This window comes from Myotis daubentonii, chromosome 17 (assembly GCF_963259705.1).
Source record: "Myotis daubentonii chromosome 17, mMyoDau2.1, whole genome shotgun sequence".
NCBI lineage: Eukaryota > Metazoa > Chordata > Mammalia > Chiroptera > Vespertilionidae > Myotis > Myotis daubentonii.
In genome coordinates this window covers 7,662,426-7,681,827 of record NC_081856.1, presented here as the reverse complement: position 1 = coordinate 7,681,827, position 19,402 = coordinate 7,662,426, and the positions used below count along the sequence as shown (strand labels likewise).

At 42.2% G+C, this 19,402-nt stretch overlaps 1 protein-coding gene and 1 long non-coding RNA gene across 9 annotated transcripts in view; one reads left to right on the top strand and one right to left on the bottom strand.

Annotated features, from left to right (window-relative positions):
- SPIDR (scaffold protein involved in DNA repair) overlaps positions 1-19,402 on the bottom strand; it is a 285,105-nt gene that overhangs the window by 109,746 nt on the left and 155,957 nt on the right. The window lies entirely within an intron of this gene.
- LOC132219937 (uncharacterized) lies at positions 1,120-13,881 on the top strand. The gene is made up of 3 exons (XR_009449641.1): positions 1,120-1,496; positions 2,501-2,587; positions 12,614-13,881. It is a non-coding gene; the product is annotated as an uncharacterized LOC132219937 (long non-coding RNA).

The following is a 19,402-nucleotide window of genomic DNA, read 5'->3' as shown; positions in this document are numbered from 1 at the left end:
TCTTTCTTTCCTTTCTTTTTTCTCTGGTATTCCCATTATGTATATGTTACACCATTTGTAATTGTCCCACGGTTCTTAGATATTATGTTCCCTTTTTTCCTCTTTGGAAGTTTGTACTGACATTTTTGCAAGCTCACTAATTCTTTACTTGGCTATGTCCACTCTCTTGATGAGCCCATCTGTTTTGCATGTTCTCCACTTTTTCCTTTAGCATCCCTAGCATTTTAATCATAGTTGTCTTAAATTCCCAGTCTGATTAATTCCAACATCTCTGCAATAACTAAGTCTGGTTCTAATGCCTGCACTGTTTATCTTCAAACGATAACTTTTGGCTTTTACAATGCCTTGTAATTTTTTTGTTAAGAGCCAGCTGTGATACACTGGGTCAAAGGAACTAAGGTATATAGGCTTTTGGCATGAGGTTTTATGTTTATCAGGCCAGGAGTTACTCCGTCTTTACTGCCTGATGTAACTGTAGTTGTCAGAGCAAAAAATTTTCTCTGGTGTTTGTGTTTTTGTCTCTCCTGTTTTCTTTGCACGTCCCTAGAGACATCTACTTAGCTAAAGTCTGAGGCACGTGGCTCTCTCAGTTGTATTCCTCTGCTGCTATGCAGGAGCCCTGTGGGTGCGGTGGGAAGGCAGTGGCGAGAGGGGACGTGTTCTTCAGCCCTACGATTAGCTTTCAGGCTTTTGCCTCCGGACTGCAACCTTCTCAACTGCTTCTCTGCCTGTCCCTCCTTCCTGAGACAGGAAGGCGAGAGCCGTGTGGAGTTGGGTATTCCCTTCCCCTCAGGTCAGCCGGGCACTGATAAAACCTCAAGTTAGGGTCTGGTTTGTTTTTCTTGAGAGTAGGCCTTCTTAAGAACAGATTGCTGTGGCATATTTCAAAATGGCTACTTTCCCTTCCCCCAGTTAGAATCCAGTCTTCACCACGAGAACCGGGCAGGGCTCCTGGTAGTAAAGCTCACACGAGTACGGCCCCTCCTACCTCCCAAGACTGGAGCCCCTTGTCGTTTTTAACTCCCCAGCTTGTCCACGCTCAGCCTCCAGCCACGGGAGGTTTTCCACCCTGGTGCTGGTTCCAGTGGATGTTCTTGCTCCGGCGTCTGCTCTGGGAAGCTGTGACTCTCTGCATCCTCTTGTCTGGCTCTCCAATTCTGGGGGCAGAAGAGTGGTGATCTCAAAATTCAGTTGGATCGAAAAGATTTGCTGATTTTTGTTTGTTCTGCTTTTTTTCTTGTTGTGAAAACAGGAGTGATGACTTCCAAGTTCCTTATAGTGTCAGTCCAGAAACTGGAAGTCAGAACTTGTGATTGCTTCATTCTGGCCCCTTTAAGCACTGCCATGTTCATCCCTGGATGTTCAGTTGCAACCATCCCTGCTGCACCCTATGGTCAGCTTTGGGAATCTTGTCAACCATTTCTTCACTTCTGCACATTTGATTCCTCTGAACATTAGGCAGCTGAAGGTATCATCTCCATAAAACATGCAAGCAGGTACCAATTTTATTTTGTTCATGTTCTGTTGCTATATGACAATTTGCTGGTTTTTAAGGTTTGTATCTAAAGGAAGTATATGATTTCCCCATAATCTGTGTCTTAAATGTTCATAGTTTTCTTTTAGCACCTAGCAAAGTAGTAGTAAGGTAGCAGACTCCTTGTTCATCTATAATAATAAAAGCATATTATGCTAATTAGACCAGAAGACCTTCCGGACAAAGCCAGAGCTGCAAGAGAATCCCGGGTCCCAGGTGCCAGAGGGAAGCTGCTGCCGGCAGCCGGGGGAAGGAAGGCCTACTCCTGCACAAATTTCATGCATCGGGCCTCTAGTTGTTAAACTCAAATTTATTGAAATTTATTCAATTAAACATTCAAATTTCTTCCACTGATATAAAACTAAGTCTTAAGTAAAGGTAACTTGGCTCTAATCCAATGGGCCAGATTAGAATTAAATAATAAAACTGGGGCGCTAAGTTTAATGGGGAATCACAATAAATCCATTCTCCTAAGGGTACTCAGGCTGATGCCATTATATTCATCTAGATCCCCTCACATTTAATGAAGAAACAATCCTTTCTGATCCACAATCTGCTGAGTTTTGTCAGGTATCGTCAGGGGGGTGCCTGGAGTTACAATGAGCACATGAGTCATATTTTCTGTTACTCCAGGGAGAAGGGCAGATCTTACCCACAAATCCAGAAGGCAGCCTGCAGCACCTGGGGCTCCGTCCAGGACGAATCAGTGGGCACAGTCAGGTTGGACCAGCCACCAGTGCCACATTCCTGCCTTGTGATCACTCCTTATAGAAGTTCTTTCTTTACACACAAAACTTTGAAAAGAGGGAGAAACATAAAATCTCCTGTTTTTAACTTGTACTTGGTAGCAAAGTGGGTTTACTCAGCAGGTAATGCTAATGCTTGAACCATAAAGAGAGAACCAGTCTTTTTTATTGATTTATTTATGTTGGCTTTTTTTTTTTTTTTTTTTTTTTTTTTTTTAAGGCTGTCTCCTATTCCGGTAACTGGAATATCAGGATTCTCCAAAGAATCATGTGATGACAAGGCAGCACACAGCTGCCCTCTGGAGTGGTAAGTAAATGAACTCAGTCACCCTCTGGGTTTTCCCCTCTCCTTTCCCTGCTCTTTATGGAGGACATAGAATCACAGGGAGTAACTAGCTGAAGTTTGCTCTGTACTTTAATACCAGGCAGGAAGCCAAGCTGCAAATACAATGACTGGATTCAGTTTTACAAGCAAACACTGGGACCGAATTCACTCTGGTCCGGGAAGAATGCCTCCGATCAGAACTAGCAGGAAATCCAATTCAAAATAGGGTGTGTCTTCCTTAATTAATGAAGTCCTGTAGAAATAAAAGCTTCCTTCTGTAAAAAGTCTACAAAAAAAGACTAAATTTTGCTATCAAATAATATTAGCAATCCTGTGGAAGAAATGTCTGAATTCCCACAACCTGCACCCTTGGTAGGAATTGTTAGCTCTGCTCTTTCTCCTTTGGACACTGGTTGTTAAAGTCTTATAAGGTACTAAAAATACTTAATTCTCTCTGCTCCCTTCCAACCTCTGACCTCTCTCTTACATCATGCACCATCAACTCCCCTCTTGTTCTCTGGGCCATTTGAATAATTTAATATAAGAACTCTCTGAGATCCTGAGAGAATGAGAAAAGTTACATACTTTGGCCCAAGCACCCCCAGAAATGTGCCAGAAGGTTTATTCGCCTGTAGCTGGCCAGGAACATCACTCTGGGAAGGGACAAATGCTAATCCTGAATCTATGGTTGCAGTTTGGGGGGTAGGTGAGTGTGGGGGGTGAAGGGATTGTATGTGGCATGGGGAAAGGGTGTCCGAAGTCAGGATCTTACCCACCTGCTGCCCGTGCCTGAGCCTTACCAAAATGATACTATGATTATAGAAGCCCACAGGGATTGCTGTCAGGAATGTGAAACAATGAGCTACATGCCATATACATTTTCATTGGGATGTATGGGAGGAGCGCATTGAAGAAATAATTACGAAGAAAAGACTTCCCAACCTTAAAGGTTTAGGTGATTCCTACAGAAGGAGAAATATTGCTCATCCCCACAATGACATTATTTTATATGAATTATTAGGCATACAGTTGCCAGATTTACCAAATAAAATATAGGACAGTCAGTTAAATGTGAATTTCAGATGAATGATGAATAACTTTTTAGTGTAAGTTTATACCCTAGTTTACCTGAAATTCACATTTACTTCAGTGCTCTCTATTTTATTTGGTAATTGTATGCAGGTGTCAATGCAATGAACTGATCCATAAGACAACCTCTGTGCTGGGAGTCAGGACTGTGAGTCAAACCAACACCAGTTGGCCATGCCTGAAACTTCATGACACAGTCCAGCTGTCACTGTGCTTCTTATGGGGATGTGGACAAAGAGCCATCTCTACCCAAAGACAGGAAAACACAAGGGCCCACAGTTCTGTGCAAAGACTTCCCAATAGTTCTCAAATGCTAAAATTTTAACACCAGAGAAACTAGGTTATGTAATGATGTTCACCGCACTTCTGTTTTCCCGAGGAAGTTAGCACTTACTGAGAAGACTATGTCTGCTTGTGCTGTTGTTATTATTAAAAGAAAAATCTGAGAGGCATCCTCACACAGCACCATGTCATACAGAGAAAGAGAGGCCCGCCTAGATGCAATCTGTTCTACGTCATAGAGCAAATGGAACCGGTACCACGAACTAACATGGAAAGTCAGCACTGAAGTCAAAAGGACAACAGCCCCCCGGACTGCAACCGGTACTGATTGAAATTCTACATTATTTAAATTGAAGTAATTTCTAAACAGCTCAAGTATTAAAGTTACACTTAAAAAATATATTTTTATTGATTTCAGAGAGAGGAAGTGAGAGGGAAACATCAATGATGAGAGAGAATCATTGACTTGCTGCCTCCTGCATGCCCCCTACTGGGGATTGAGTCCGAAACCTGGACACAGGCCCTGACTGAGAAATGAACCCTGACCTTGGTTCACAGGTCAGGGTTCATAAACCTCTGTATTCAGTTGGTCTTTTCCCCTAAAGCACACAGTCTTTAAACTCCATGAACAGTGGGAATGTGCCTTGCTCCCAATCCACAGCGGTGATTATTTGGTCACAGAACTGACACTTGTGGCTACAGTCCTAGGAAAGACCACCTCTGTGCAATGCCTCAGTCTTATTGGTCTGGTTAGGGTCAAATAGGATGGAATAGGTTTTTAATAAAATACCAGACAACTCACACAATGGAATTTAGGTGAAAATGCAGTGGTACTAAGGTTTAAATTCTGAAAGAAAAACTTGCTTTTAAAAAGCTCAAAATCTTTATTTTAAATGTTTTAAAACAATATGGCAGAAACATCGTTAGGTTTCTACAGATTTCACAAATAATACTGTATAGAGAGCTTTCTCAGCAACAGAATATTACTAACTGCAGGAAAAAAAAAATACCCAAAATAAGAACATCCAGTAAATAAAACACTTTTTATGATTAAAATGTAAAGATAGATTTTAAAACCACATTTTAAAAATTTGGCAAATATTTTCTTCTCTTGTTTTTTTAAAAAGAGCAAGCAACAGAATATTGTACATACAACATGGTGGTATTTTGTAATTTTTGAGAGTAACACATTTGTATCCTGCCCAACTTCTGCAAATGGCAGAGGGGAGGGTGTCGGCCTGAGGTCACTCTGGCAGCAGGGACAGCAGAAACTCACTCTTTCCTTTCAAGCTCACAGGCCCTCATTTTCACGCTGGCTCTGACCCCACCTTCAGCAGCTTTTCCTGCTGCTGACAACCAAATGGGGAAAATAAATGAGCTTTAAAATACTTTCTTTACAAATGTGAGGAAAGATACCACGCAAGGGGAAGTACATGTGAGTAAATACAGTCACATAATACGGATGCTGCAGAAACCACAGAGCAAAAGTAAACAATCCAAAATGAGGGACTGCAGAGGGAACAGGAAGACCCCTTAGCACTCAAGTCTTGTTTTGCTGCTCATATATTTCTAAGAACTAGGAACATCCTTCACTGGCACAAAATACTGCCATATCTTGCTGATTCGATTAGATTTCCATCTACAAAAACTGACTGGCATGCTTCCAAATAGGAAACGGATCTCTCTTCTTTAAGAACAGAATCGTCTGGATTTTTTTCCTAAAATCCTCCTTTTCTCCATCTACAGCAACAAACATTCCATAATACTCAAGACGTAAATTATTTGGTTTTAATTATTTTCTTTTAGGGTGAAAGTAGTAAGGAAATAAAGATATGGGAAACAGTTATTATTAGTTTATTAGTCAAAGCAACTTCACTCCCATCTCTACAGTAACACGGAGTAATGTCACCCTCAACTTCCCCTTGGAGCCACCCTTCTAGGTACCAGTCAGGCTTCCGATGCCTGATTTGCCTCCGATTAGACACCCCTCTCTCTGCTGGCAGGAAACTTGGGTCCAATATTCATTCTTAAAATGCTACACATGCGTTTTCCTCTGAAGAAGCGAAGACCATGTCCACCTTCACCTGGAAGCTGTATGGCACTGAAGAACAAGGTAAAGCCACAGTTCTGCAGCCATGTCCCCAGGAAATTCTTTGAGCCTCATCCAATTTGTTTAAATTTCCTCAGGATCATCAACAGACTGCGATACGATAGAGTCAAGAAAACTTGACATTCCCCACTCACCTGTACGCTAAACACTAAAGCCAGTCTATGACAGTGCTAGGATTCTTTTCTGAGGCCAGTTAACTAGAATATCATTCTGGAGTCAGACATGCCCAGTGTCACACAGCTTTGTGATCCTACTAAGGGTAGGATATTTAGCAAATTATTAAATCTCCTGACTTCAGTTTCCCTAGCTAAATTTAAGATAAGGGCTCTCTTATGTTTGTGTTAGGGATTAAAGGAAATAACCTACACTAAGCATTAAGTATGATTATCTTCTTTTTAAGGAAACAAGTTAAGAATTTTCATGCTGTCTTTAACACACTGTCTTGAGCTGCCAAAGGTTAGACCAGCGGTTCTCAACCTTCTGGCCCTTTAAATACAGTTCCTCATGTGGTGACCCAACCATAAAATTATTTTCGTGGCTACTTCATAACTGTAATGTTGCTACTGTTATGAATCGTAATGTAAATATCTGATATGCAGGATGGCCTTAGGTGACCCCTGTGAAAGGGTTGTTCAACTGCCAAAGGGGTCGTGATCCACAGGTTGAGAACTGCTGGGTTAGACTGAGAGAGGTAGAAATCAGCTAAGAGACCAAGATTAAAAAATCCAGGATACAAATATCCTGGATCTTAAATTTTAAAATAAACAAACCAAACATTCTTGAGCCAGACTTCTTGGAGCTTGATGATACAAGCATAAAATTCAAAAGTTCAAGTTTTGTTCAATTCATATTAAACACTCCATATGTGTACCCATTTCAATAGGAAATAAATGTTAAACTGATCAATAGCAAGCTAGCAGATCATTGATTAATATAGTATGTATAAACCATTAGTCTCTCTGTTATTAGAGGCATATTCTAAAACTCTGTTATTAGAGGCAATTCTAAAACTTCTTTTTAGAATTCCTCAGGAAAACTGAGAAACAAAGAAAACTAACAGAATTAAGTAATAGATACTCCATATTCAAAGTCCATGCAAGGAGACTATGTTATCTGTAGCAAAATTCAGGTTATACTTTGGTAGCTAACCCTCCTCCTTCCCCCAGGATTCAAGATGAATCTGTGTTATAATGAGGAGTGAAAGAGGCAATATAATAGCAAGAAGTAAAATTTAAAAATATACCAGACTTTGTGTTTATTGACTAACTTAACTGTTTCTGAAACTAATGATGCATCTTGCTTAAAATTTTTAAGATCATATTCCCCAATTAAGCCTATTTATTTATAAATTATTCATATACACCAGTAAGGTACTAATTTAGGGCAAGGTTTACAGACTGTCAATACAATGAAATAGAGCAAGCATGTCAAACTCATGGCCAGCAGGCACATTTAAAATCAGTGGGAGAGCCCACGTGGGTTTGGCTCAGCAGACAGAGTGTCAGCCCTCAGACTGAAGGGTCCCGGGTTCAATTCTGGCCAAGGGCATGTACCTCAGTTACAGGCTTGATCCCCGGCCCTGGTCAGGGCGTGTGCGAGAGGCAATCAAGTAATGTGTCTCTCTCACATCGATGCTTCTCTCTCTCTGTCTCTCCCCCTCTTTTCCACTCTCTCTAGAAATCAATGGAAAAATATCCTCAGGTGAGGATTAACAACAACAACAAAATCAGTGAGGGAAAATTACTTAGGAAGTCAAGCTGATTAAATTATTTGGAAAAACATTAAAGTTGATCCCTATCTCATATTATACACCAAAACACATTTCAAATGTATTAAACACTAAATATAAATAATGAAACCATAAAATTACTAGTAGATAAATAAGCAAACATTTCATTGATTTCATGATTTCAAGATGTCCTTACAGTATAGTACTAATTTCACAACATTTTCTTTTCCAATTATTTAAGGCCTATATATTACAGTTCTAGGTTAAAAGCTTGGTTTTTCTAAAACTAAGATCTGTGTAAGTAAACACAATCCTCTGGATACCTATTGAATTTGATACAGATATAGCAAAAGAATAGGTTGTAGGAGGATGAGCTGACTGGAGGAAAACCTACTCTTTCTCTGAACTCTGAGAGCAGTGGCCATCTAAGGGTGGCCTGTGGCCACAGACATGCAAATCACATCAAACCACCAAGAGAAGCACTGGTATTGGAGTAAGGAAGGGTCGATGAGGAACTCTTCGTATCTTTGTTGCAAACTTTTATTTTGCAGATAATAATGTCTGCTTAGAGGGAGGTATTTCAGAATTTAAAAGTGTATCATGTGATCAACATCACTAGTCCGTAAGAAAATGCAAATCAAAGCCACGATTAAATACCACTTCACACTAATCAGAATGGCTGTTTAAAAAATGGGAAAATAACAAGTGTTAGTGAAGATGCTGAGAAACTGAAATCCTTGTGCGTTGCTGGTGGGAATGTAAAATGGTACAGCTGGTATGGAAAACAGTGTAACAGTTCCTCAGAACATTAAGCATAGAATTACCATATGATTTAGCATTTTCACTCCTAGGTATATACCCAAAGAAGCTGAAAGCAGGGACTCAAACAAATACTTGTACACCAATGTTCATAGTAGCATCATTCACAATAGTGAGAAGGTGGAAACATCCAAATGCCCATCAACAGATGAAAGGATAAACAAAATGTGGTGTATAGATGTGCAATAGCATATTTATTCAGCCTTAAAAAGGAATGACATTCTGATACATGCTATAACATGGATGAAGCTTGAGGACAGTACTCCTAGTGAAACAAGACTGACACAAAAAGACAAATACTGTATGTCTCCACTTATGTGAGTTACCTAGAATACGCAGATTTATAGAGATAGAAAGCATAACAGAGGTGACCAGGAGCTGGGGGCAGGTGGGGAGTGAGGTTGGAAATTTTTTTAAATGGGTGTAGTCTTTGTTTGGGAACGATGAAAAAGTTCTGGAAATGGACAGTGGTGGTGCTTGCACTATCTTATGAATGCCCTTGATGCCACTGAATACACCGAAAGTATAAATGATAAATTTTGTTATGAATATTTTACCACAATTTAAAAAGCATACCATGGACTATGTGTGTGTATATACATGAGGGTCTACAGAGTAAAGAATGTAATTTTGCCAAAAAGTAGAGCAACCTCATTTATTTAGTCAATAAACATTAAATATATACTTACAAGATATGTATAGACAGTTTAGGCAATGTAATCCTAGAATTTCATAATTGACAAAAATAGACAGAAATCACATAAATATATATCATTAAAGTCCTATAATTATTATTAAAGAAACACATAGGTGATTATTCTGGCCCTGAGCTTTGTAGATTACGTGCCCAAAGGGATCATGAGTCTTGCCAAGGAGCCTTTGGGGACAGTGTGACAGGCCCTCAGTGCCCCTTCATCACTTTTTTTTTTAAAGAAGGGAAAAGAAAGAAACATCGATGAGAGAGCACAACATTGATCTGCTGTGTCCTGCAAGCCCCCTACTGGGGATTGAGACCACAACCCGGGCATGTGCCCTGAGAGGAAATGGGACCAGAAACCTTTTGGTGCACAAAATGATGCCCAATCAACTGTGCCACACTGGCCAGGGTGCCCCCACAACACTGTCTTATTTCAGTTGCATCACAGCTGATGTCTACCACCCATTGGTATTCACTTGGTTCTCATACAGAATGTCAGCCAAATGTTAATAAGATCCTTCTTTGCTACGGTTTAGAGAACATACACTTAAAAAGATAGAGAATGATACCTCACATTTGGAAATATGAGATACTATGAATATTGGAAATATTCATTCTATTAATAATCCCTCATGAACAATCTATGAAATAGGTCAATGATTTCTTCTCCATCTTTTAGAAAAGACAACACTGACAGACATAAAAGCGAACTGACTTTGTGCTTATTGTTGGGGCGCACACTAGACGACTGTAGCTAGTGACTTTCTAAGGTGCAGGCTAAGCCTCTACAGCAGTCCCCACTGTGTGGGGCTGTGTTCAAAAGCACATATTTCTTCCTTTTGTCTCCTTTTAAGAAAATCAGGAAATAGTTTTAAAATAGTGTTCTACCCTTAGATTTCTACCATAGCAACCCTAAAGGGATGCTTTCCATATTTGTGGACATATATTCCTGGCTCTGGTCGTCAGTAGAATAGCACCAGCACTGGCCTGCCACAGAGCAGATATTCAGTAAATGGTTGTGAAAATGATGGATGAACACATTGGAATATATTAACTGTGGGAGCGGAGATGTGTTTGAAAGGTGAATTTTTGTTGTAGAAAGCCCCTCTCCTCTAAACCTTGCAATCATTTCCATACCAAATGAATGAAAAAGAAATCTCAATTAGTAACTTCAGATTCAGACACTTTAATAAATGTAAAATATCCAGGACAGTGCAGGCAAGTTAAAGGCAACAAATCCTAGTTTTTCTCTTAATTCCTATCAGCCAATACTTAAAGTTTTTAGTAAATTGTTATTAGATCCAGTGACTTCTAGTCACAGACATAAAAGATATAATACCATAGGCCTTTTCCTAGACCAATTCTCCTAAAAAATAAAGCACCACTATGACTGACATATTACAGAGCTCACCCCATTCCATAAGGCCCACCAGTGGGGCAAGGAGCAGAAGAGAACAGTAGGTGACTATCACAAAAACCGCCTGCTTCCCAAATTCTAACAGACTACAGAAAAACACACACACGTCGACCCCCTCCCAATTCTGGAACTTTTACCATTTTGGAAGCTATTATCAAGGACCTTAACCCAAGCACTAAAATAGCCCCTCCTCCACCCCAGTCCTACATCCTAATATATAAAGAGCCAGGGTCCGTCACGACCTAAACGTCCAGACGGACGACTGAACACCAGGCTAGGGTCCCGGCTGGCACAGTGGAAGTCAGTTCTGGGTCCGCAGCGGGAGTCAGTCCTGGGGCCTGGCCGCCTGCGGTGTGGCGGTGAGAGGGAGTTGTGGGCGCCGGCCGCCCATGGCATGGCGACAGTAGGGAGCTATGGGAATCGAGCCATTCTGCAACTGGACTGGCCTCTTGGTCCCTCCCTCCTGCCCGCAGGCTTTGGGGAACCAGAGCCATGCTGCGATCTGGGAGTCGTGGTCCCTCCACCCGCCTGCAGGCTCCGGGGAACCTGAACAGAGCAGGAAAATTAAAGGCAACAAATCCTAGTTTTTCTCTTAATTCCCATCAGCCAATATTTAACGTTTTTAGTAAATTTAGCTGCGATCAGACTGGCCTCTTGGTCCCTCCCCCTTGGCCAGGGGTACCAGAGCCATGCTGCAATGGGACTGGACCCTACCCGAGGGGTCCGGGATTGTGAGAGCATGCAGGATGGGCTGAGAGACCCCTCCCCCCAAAGTGCACGAATTTTCATGCACCGGGCCTCTAGTCTAAAATAAAATAGTACATAATAGTGGCATATTTTGTTTGCGGCAGCCAAGAGCTCAGGAAACCCCCTCAAGCCCTTCTGTGTAACTGGATGAGTCCATTGTATACTATGAGTCGGCACTTTTCTACATTTCTGGAAATTCCTTACCAGCAACATGACCTACAACATGAATCCAACTTTCCATTTCAATGTACAACATAAAGTATTCAAACACAATTCACTTAAACTGGAGAACTGCTGTTAATCTAACTGCTGTTTCATCAAAATAAGTAAAAATCTACAGAAAGGCATTGGTTAAGAAAAAGGAATAAAGTACTTTATTTAAAAATATACAAACATACAAGTTGTGATTTGGTAAACCAGTATAGTAAATTTGAATAAAGGTATCCAGTGGCTAGAAGGAAAACACAAATTAATTTAAAATGTAATTCAATTACTGCCCAACTTTCTGTTGCACACATTATTACAGAGTTGCATGCCTTTGGCAAAACCTCTGTTTATTATATTAAGAAGCTGCTAAGTTTTGTTTAGATTATTTGGCTTGGCCAGTAATGTAATATACAGAAATAACAATGGAAATGTAAGTATTTTGGGAAAAAGAACTTCATAGCAGATATTTCAATCTGCATATACCTTTAATTGAAATGTAACTACCCCCTCAATTAATGGTTGACTAGCACAAAATACATTAACAGCTTAACAAAGATTTTAGGTTACAGAAGTGAATTTTTAGAAGATTAACAGACCTTAAAAACATCTACGAATAAGTGTGCCTTTTCTTCATTGTACACTCAGAAAGCTGCTTTTCATAGTTAAAATGTCAGCTACAAGAAGTTGTTTTTCCGTAATCCTTAAAGAGAGTTTCAGAATTTAAGTTCAGTAAAAAGACCAAAGAGCTCAGCTATTACAGTCATTAATCAATGCATTTAACATTCGTGCAGTATCAGAATGCAAGACATCTGATTCTAATTTCAATTCTGGCTCAGAATAAAAGTGCCTCCTCCACAATAGTCTGATTATAAACTGTTCTTTTCCTCCTCTCTTTTTTTCTTTTTTGGAAGCTGTTGTCCTTCACTCTTGCTGGAAGCCACCTGACCACTGCCAGGAAGAAGAATGCAAAACATTCCCAGGAGCGGCTGTGACGTCAGTACCACATTCCACTCTCCGCGGTCAGGACTGTGGGGAAACTCCAGCCTCTAGCGAACCCTTCAGATGAGATAACAGCTGAGCCTGCACTAAATCACACTGAGAACTTCCCAATGTTATGCTTTAAAGATGGATATTTTTTATAAAAAGGAGGGAGGGCAGGAACAGAGCTGGCTTTTTAAGGCATATTTACTGTTAATCTTCAAAAGTGCTTTTTTGTTTGCTACGTGGAGGGAAATCAAGGAAAAATGATTTACCAACAGTCATCAGCATACCAATCCCTTTGGGCCAGTGATTTTCAACCAGGGTGCTGCAAGAATGTTTAAAACATGCAATACCTGACTATTTAGTCCGGGGCACTGAGCTCTTTGCCCTTAGATTTGTAAAATAAAACAGTGACAACAGCCAACACAACAACAGCTGTCTGGTGTGAATGAGTCAAAATCACACCTATTTTTTGTCAAATTGGCAAAAAATACATTTTTTTGGTGTGCCCTAGAATTTTAGTAATTACTTTATGTGTGCCATGAGATGAAAAGGCTTGAAAATAGTTGCCTTAGGCATTAGCGTGTAAATAGGGTAAGATGAACAACAGATTAGTTTGGGCCTCAACCAGCAGAACTTGCTCAATTAAACAAACCCAACAACCCAGTCTCCAAACCCCTTTCCAGGAGAAAAAGACGAAAAGTCCCACTCAAGAAGGCACAGACACGTTCAGACAGCAGTAAAAGCCTTTTCTCTAAAGGGAAATAGTGTAAAGAGATACAAACTAAAAGGTACAAGTATTACAAAGAAAATACAAACGTTTATATGCATAATCCTGTTATATGCAACTTTCATTTGTAACTTCCTAGAGTCCTCAACAAGCACATTTAACATATATTTTGTACACTGTCTTTGCATATATCAAACACTTTCCCATGCTGATTATGATCATCTATACTTTATGAAACTCTAAAACTGTAAAATGTTTCTTGGGGAGAAGGGAGGAGGGGTCTCTTACAAAAATGTTTTAATGCGCATCATTTTTTTTGTGTGTTTTTGCTAAATAATATCCTTGGAATAAACTTGCAGGCATGGGTAACTAAATTGAGTATACAATTTCTTACAATTGCCAAATTTGCTACATATTGCCATATTGATTTCTAAAAAACATTGCTTAATTATAAGACAACTAGAGGCCCAGTGCATGAAATTCTTGCGGGGGGGGGGGGGTGTCCCTCAGCCTGGCCTGCACCCTCTTCAATCTGGGACCCCCCCGGGGGATGTCCAACTGCCGGTTTAGGCCTGATCCCATCGGACATCCCTTTCACAATCTGAGATAGCTGGCTCCTAACCACTCGCCTGCCTGCCTGCCTGATTGCCCCTAACTGCTTCTGCCTGTCAGCCTGATCACCGCCTAACTGCTCCCCTGCTGGCTTGATTGATGCCTAACTGCTCCCCTGCTGGCCTGATCGGCCCCGAATGCCCTCCCCTGCTGGCCTGTTCGCCCTCAACTGCCTTCCCCTGCCGGCCTGATCTCACCCCCAACTGCCCTCCCCTGCTAGCCATCTTGTGGCAGCCATCTTGTGATGATGTCACGCGTGATGCCACCTAGACTTTTATTATATGGGATTATAAAGTTTCTATGTATCTATTATACTGTAAACCTTGTCAGCATTCATATATGTGTATGCACAGATAAGTGCACACATAGTTGAAAAATAGTGATCTGTCAAAGATTCTTTAACTTACATTTTTCTGATTAAAAATGAGACTGAAAATTCCTTCGAGAGTTATATTTTGGGCAATTTTTGAGGTAAGAGTTTTTAGAAAAAAATATTACAACCATAAGTAGCAATTATAGTAGCTATTATAAAAAACCAATTTTATATTCATCCGAACAACAAAAATATTGTTTTTGAGTTTCTTAAGATATGCTGCTATTAGGAACAATAACATGACTATAGCTGTCATTCCTGGATAGAGGCATGGCGTGTGTGCAGGGTTCACTGTATGTGTGCGCAGATACCTGTGCACAAATCTACATGCCACTCAGATATTATGCGGTGACGGAGGAGCACAAGACAAATATGCTCTAGGCCTAGTTCTGCCTCTGGAGAAGTTAATTACCTTTTCTCAATCTGTTGCCTCATCTGTAAGAATCTAGTCCTACTTCTCCCACAAGTTTATCTAAGAGGAAATAAGAAAATAGACATGAAAGTACTCTGATGAGTTACTTGACTAGCTTCTGTTTCTTAGTTATTATTATAAACTAGAGGCCCGGTGCAAATTCGTGCACTCCGGGGGTCTCTCAGCCCGGCCTGCACCCTCTCACAATCCAGGACCCCTTGGCGGATGTCTGTCGGACATCCCTCTTGCAATCTGGGACTGCTGACTCCTAACTGCTCACCTGCCTGCCTACCTGATTGCCCCTAACCACTCTGCCTCATCGCCCCTAACTACTCACCTGCCTGCCTTATTGCCTCTAACCGCCTCTGCCTGCCTGCCTTATCACCCCCAACCGCTCACCTGCCTACCTTATCGCCCATAACCACTCTGCCTGCCTGATCACTCCTAACCACTCTGCCTGCCTGCCTGCCTGATTGCCCCTATCCACTCACCTTCCTGTTTGATTGCCTCTAACCATTCTGCCTGCCTGCCTGATCGCCCCTAACTGCTCGCCTGCTTGCCTGATCGCTCCTAACCGCCTCTGCCTGGAGTCCCTGCTCACCGAGGCTTTGTCTGGAATGACGTCTGGAAGGTCGTTCAGCTGTCCGGTCTAATGAGCATATTACACTTTTATTATTATAGATTACTAATAAATGTATCCAAATTATAAAACTTTGAATTTATCACAGTTGCCAAAATGTTTGTAAATGGCATTCTCCTAGGCCCTAAAACAAAGTAACTCAAAGTAACTTTCTGTCTGCTGCATGATATAATAATCCCTGGAGTAGAAATAGAGTATCTAGATGGCAAAAATGTCTCAGTGAAATACAGAGGTTGAAATATAAAGACTTAGGGATATTTACCATGTATCTTGCTTATCCACCTCTTAACATACCCCCAGGAAGTCATAGAGAGGAAGGTGAGTATTGTAGGTGCTGCCTTTGAAATGGGATGCTTTCAATGAGGATAAGCAAATGCTGAGGCAGCAGAGCTAAGTGTCCCCAGGTAAGATAGACATAGTGGACATAAGAAGGAGGACCAAAGTAATGGTTTGAACTATAGGAATTTTTGGTAGTGGATAATTAATGAGGGGTTTCTAGGACCAAAGCAGCTGAGAAGACCAAGAAACTCCTATCTGATCTGTAGGTCAAGTGACAGGCCTTGTCTGATCAGCAATATCCCAGGCCTCTCTTCTAGGTCTTAGCCCGAGATAGGAAGCCGTCTTAAATCCCCTAATTGAGGGAGAGGTTGGGTTTTTAAGGAAGAAGCCTTCAATAATATCAATCTATAATAATCCTATACTAATAAAAGAGAAAAATGGTAATTGGCGTACAACCGATACCTTTTTCATTGGCTAATCAGCGAGATATGCAAATTAACTGTCAGCCAAGATGGCGGCTGGCAGCCAGGCAGCTGAGAATAGGAGGCTTGGTTGCCCCAGCGATGGAGAAAGCCAAGGATCCCCGCAGCTGCGGGCTCTGAGCTCCTGAAGCAACAACTCCAAAAGATACAATGTTTTAATTATAGAAGCTAAAAGATGGCGGTTAATTTGCATACTCAGGCTCCAAGCAGAGCGAAGCCAAACAGCCCTGAAGCAGCAGGGCAGAGAGGCCTCAGGGCCTGGGATCAGTGGAGCCGAGAGGCCTCCTGGCCCCGGTGATCAGCGGAGCCGAGAGGCCTCCCAGCCCCGGTGATCAGCCGAGAGGCCTCCCAGCCCCGGTGATCAGCGGAGTCCAGAGGCCTCCCGGCCCCGTGATCAGCGGAGTCGGAGGCCCCGCGATCAGCGGAGCAGAGAGGCCTCCAGCCCCGCGTTCAGGGGAGCCAAGAGGCCTCCGGGCCAGGGATCAGGGGAGCAGAGATGCGTCCTGGCCCTGGGATCAGCGGAGCAACGAGGCTTCCCAGCACCGGGATCAGTGTGACAGGGTGCGGAGCCCCAACCCTCTGATCGGCCCTGCTCTGTGCATGACAGGAGTGGCGCTGCAACCTCCCTATGGACCCTGCCTTGAGTGTGACAGGGGGTGGTGCCCCAACCCCCCAATCGGCCCTACCCTGAGCATGACTGAGGGTGGCATCGCAACCTCCCAATCCGCCCTGCTCTGTGCATGACAGGAGGCGGGGCCCCAACTCCCCAATGGGCCCTGCTCCGAGCCCCACCAGGGGTTACACCTAGGATTAGGCCTGCCCTCTGCCACCCGGGAGCAGGCCTAAACCAGCAGGTCCTTATCTCCTGATGGGTCCCAGACTGTGAGAGGGCACAGGCCAGGCTGAGGGACCTCCTCTCCCAACCCCGAGTGCACAAATTTTTGTGCTCCGGGCCTCTAGTAAAAGAATAATATGCTAATTAGACTAGAAGTCCTTCTGGACGAAGCCAGGGCTGCGAGGGAAGCCCGGGTCCCAGGTGCCAGAGGGAAGCTGGTGCCCGCAGCCAGGGGAAGGAAGGCCTACTCTTGGACGATTTTGTGCATCGGGCCCCTAGTAATCATAATCATGTAATTTAGCTCTTACTTCTACACTTTCCCAAAGGATCTGGATCTGCTTTTGAGGACAAGTGTGCATTGGAGAAAGTGAAATAACCAAACCTTTCAGGATTTATTGGACATTGTCCCTGAACTAATGTTGATCCCCAAGGAGTAAATACCTCTGTGTTGAAGGCTTTATGGGTGACAAACACAAATGGAGTTTGTCTTATGATTACCTGTCCAGATTCTGAGTTCATAAATGGAACATATATTCAGAAATAGGCATATTGATCTATGTAATAAGAACTACTATGATTAGAAGAGCTAAAAAGAGACTCCTAGGCTTTTCTTCCCTGCCAAAATAGCAAAGAAAAAGAAATACTGCATCTTTTGAGGGAATCACAAAGATTAATGTCACCATCAGAAACTTTAAAGATGCAAGGTGGTGATTCCTATCATATCTCTTTTTGTGTGGCAAGCCTATAATGAAGGTCAATATTTGAGGTTGACAGTAGTATTCAGTATCACAGACTTAATTAGGGAGCAATTCCAGTTGCAGTTGTTGATACAGATGTGGATTCTACTAGATTTGGTGTGCAGCTACTGATTTGACCTGTGTGTGTGTGTATGCGTGTATGCATGTGTGTTTCTCTCTCAATAGAAAAGAAAACAGAAAGCTACTTGGCGGGGCAGCGGGATACGTTCACGCTGCATTAGTGCCCTGTCAACTCTGGTTCCATGCTGTAACCAGGCTGCAGTAACCTTCATCATCTTAGAGTCCCACAGGACAAGATGGCATGAAGTAACAGGTACCCTACGATACCCTGGTAAGACATGTATGTGCCAGAGGGTAGATGATAAATACTGCTTAGATCTCATTGGACTTTGGAAGCAACACATGCCAATCTATTTTGTGTACTACTCCGGGCTATTTACTGAGTGACCGATAAAGCTGTCAGTGTTACGTGAAGCTGACAGGAAGCTCTCTGTGTGGTCCAGTATAAAATGCAAGCAACTGTATCCTTGGCCCTTGTGACTAATAGAAGCACCTATGCCTGACTTGGAACCAAAATAGAATAGTGGAAGGACTAAGGTTTGGGGGCTAAGCCATGCTCTTATTCAGCACGTAACTATTGCTACTGGGTCACAGTGCAAAATGAACACCTGACTATTGTAGATAACCTCAAAACCTCCACCATGGCACACTAGAGAGCCATGGAACCCATCATGAAGTGGCCACTGACTGATTCAACTGGTCACAAAGATGGACATGTCCAGGAATACTATGTCCTCAAGTTAAACTTATACATGTAGTATAGTCAGGTGTGAAGAGTACCTGAAATTAAGTAAATTTCAAAATGAGGAAGCTCAGACTCTTGCTTTACCTATTCCTGCTGCACCTGCCATCCTTCCCTCCGCCCACCCTATGTCCTCATGGGAAAGTCTGTATAACAAGTAAACAGGAGAAAAAGTCAAGCCTGGTTTTCAGATGAGCTGATATGATACAGGTTGTAGCTAGAATAGACGATTCAGCTCCCTTCAGAGAAGGCCCTGACAAGTAAAGAAGAGCCTTGTGTGGTGCCCTTATGTCCAATTTGCCCAGGAGAGATGGCATGAGATATGGGTCATACTGACTCATGGACCACCGTAACTGTTTAGGGGACTATTTTTTGAGGGCACATCTCATGGTCCACTTGACCCAGGAGTAAAGACAACTGCTAGATGAAGAACCAAATTTTAAATGGGTAATCACAAATGTAGAAGGAAGGAGACAAGAACTAGCAACAAAATGGTTGGGCAAAATGTATGTGGATGAATCTCTTGAATAAAGAACAAAAGAAAACATTCGTGTCCCATCTGAATTCTTACTGGAGAAGAGGGGACTCTAAAAAACCAGGAGGACATTATAAATCACCCTATAATTGCTAGTTTGTTTCTTTCCACAGTAATCTAGAGTTTGTTCAGTGGGATCATAAACGAAGTGATCATGATGGCAAAGGCAGCTTTTACCATTGAGACTGCCTCCCACCACTGCTAACCTGTCTACTAACACTACTGAGTACCCAACTTGCCAAGCACAACAATCAATTCTGA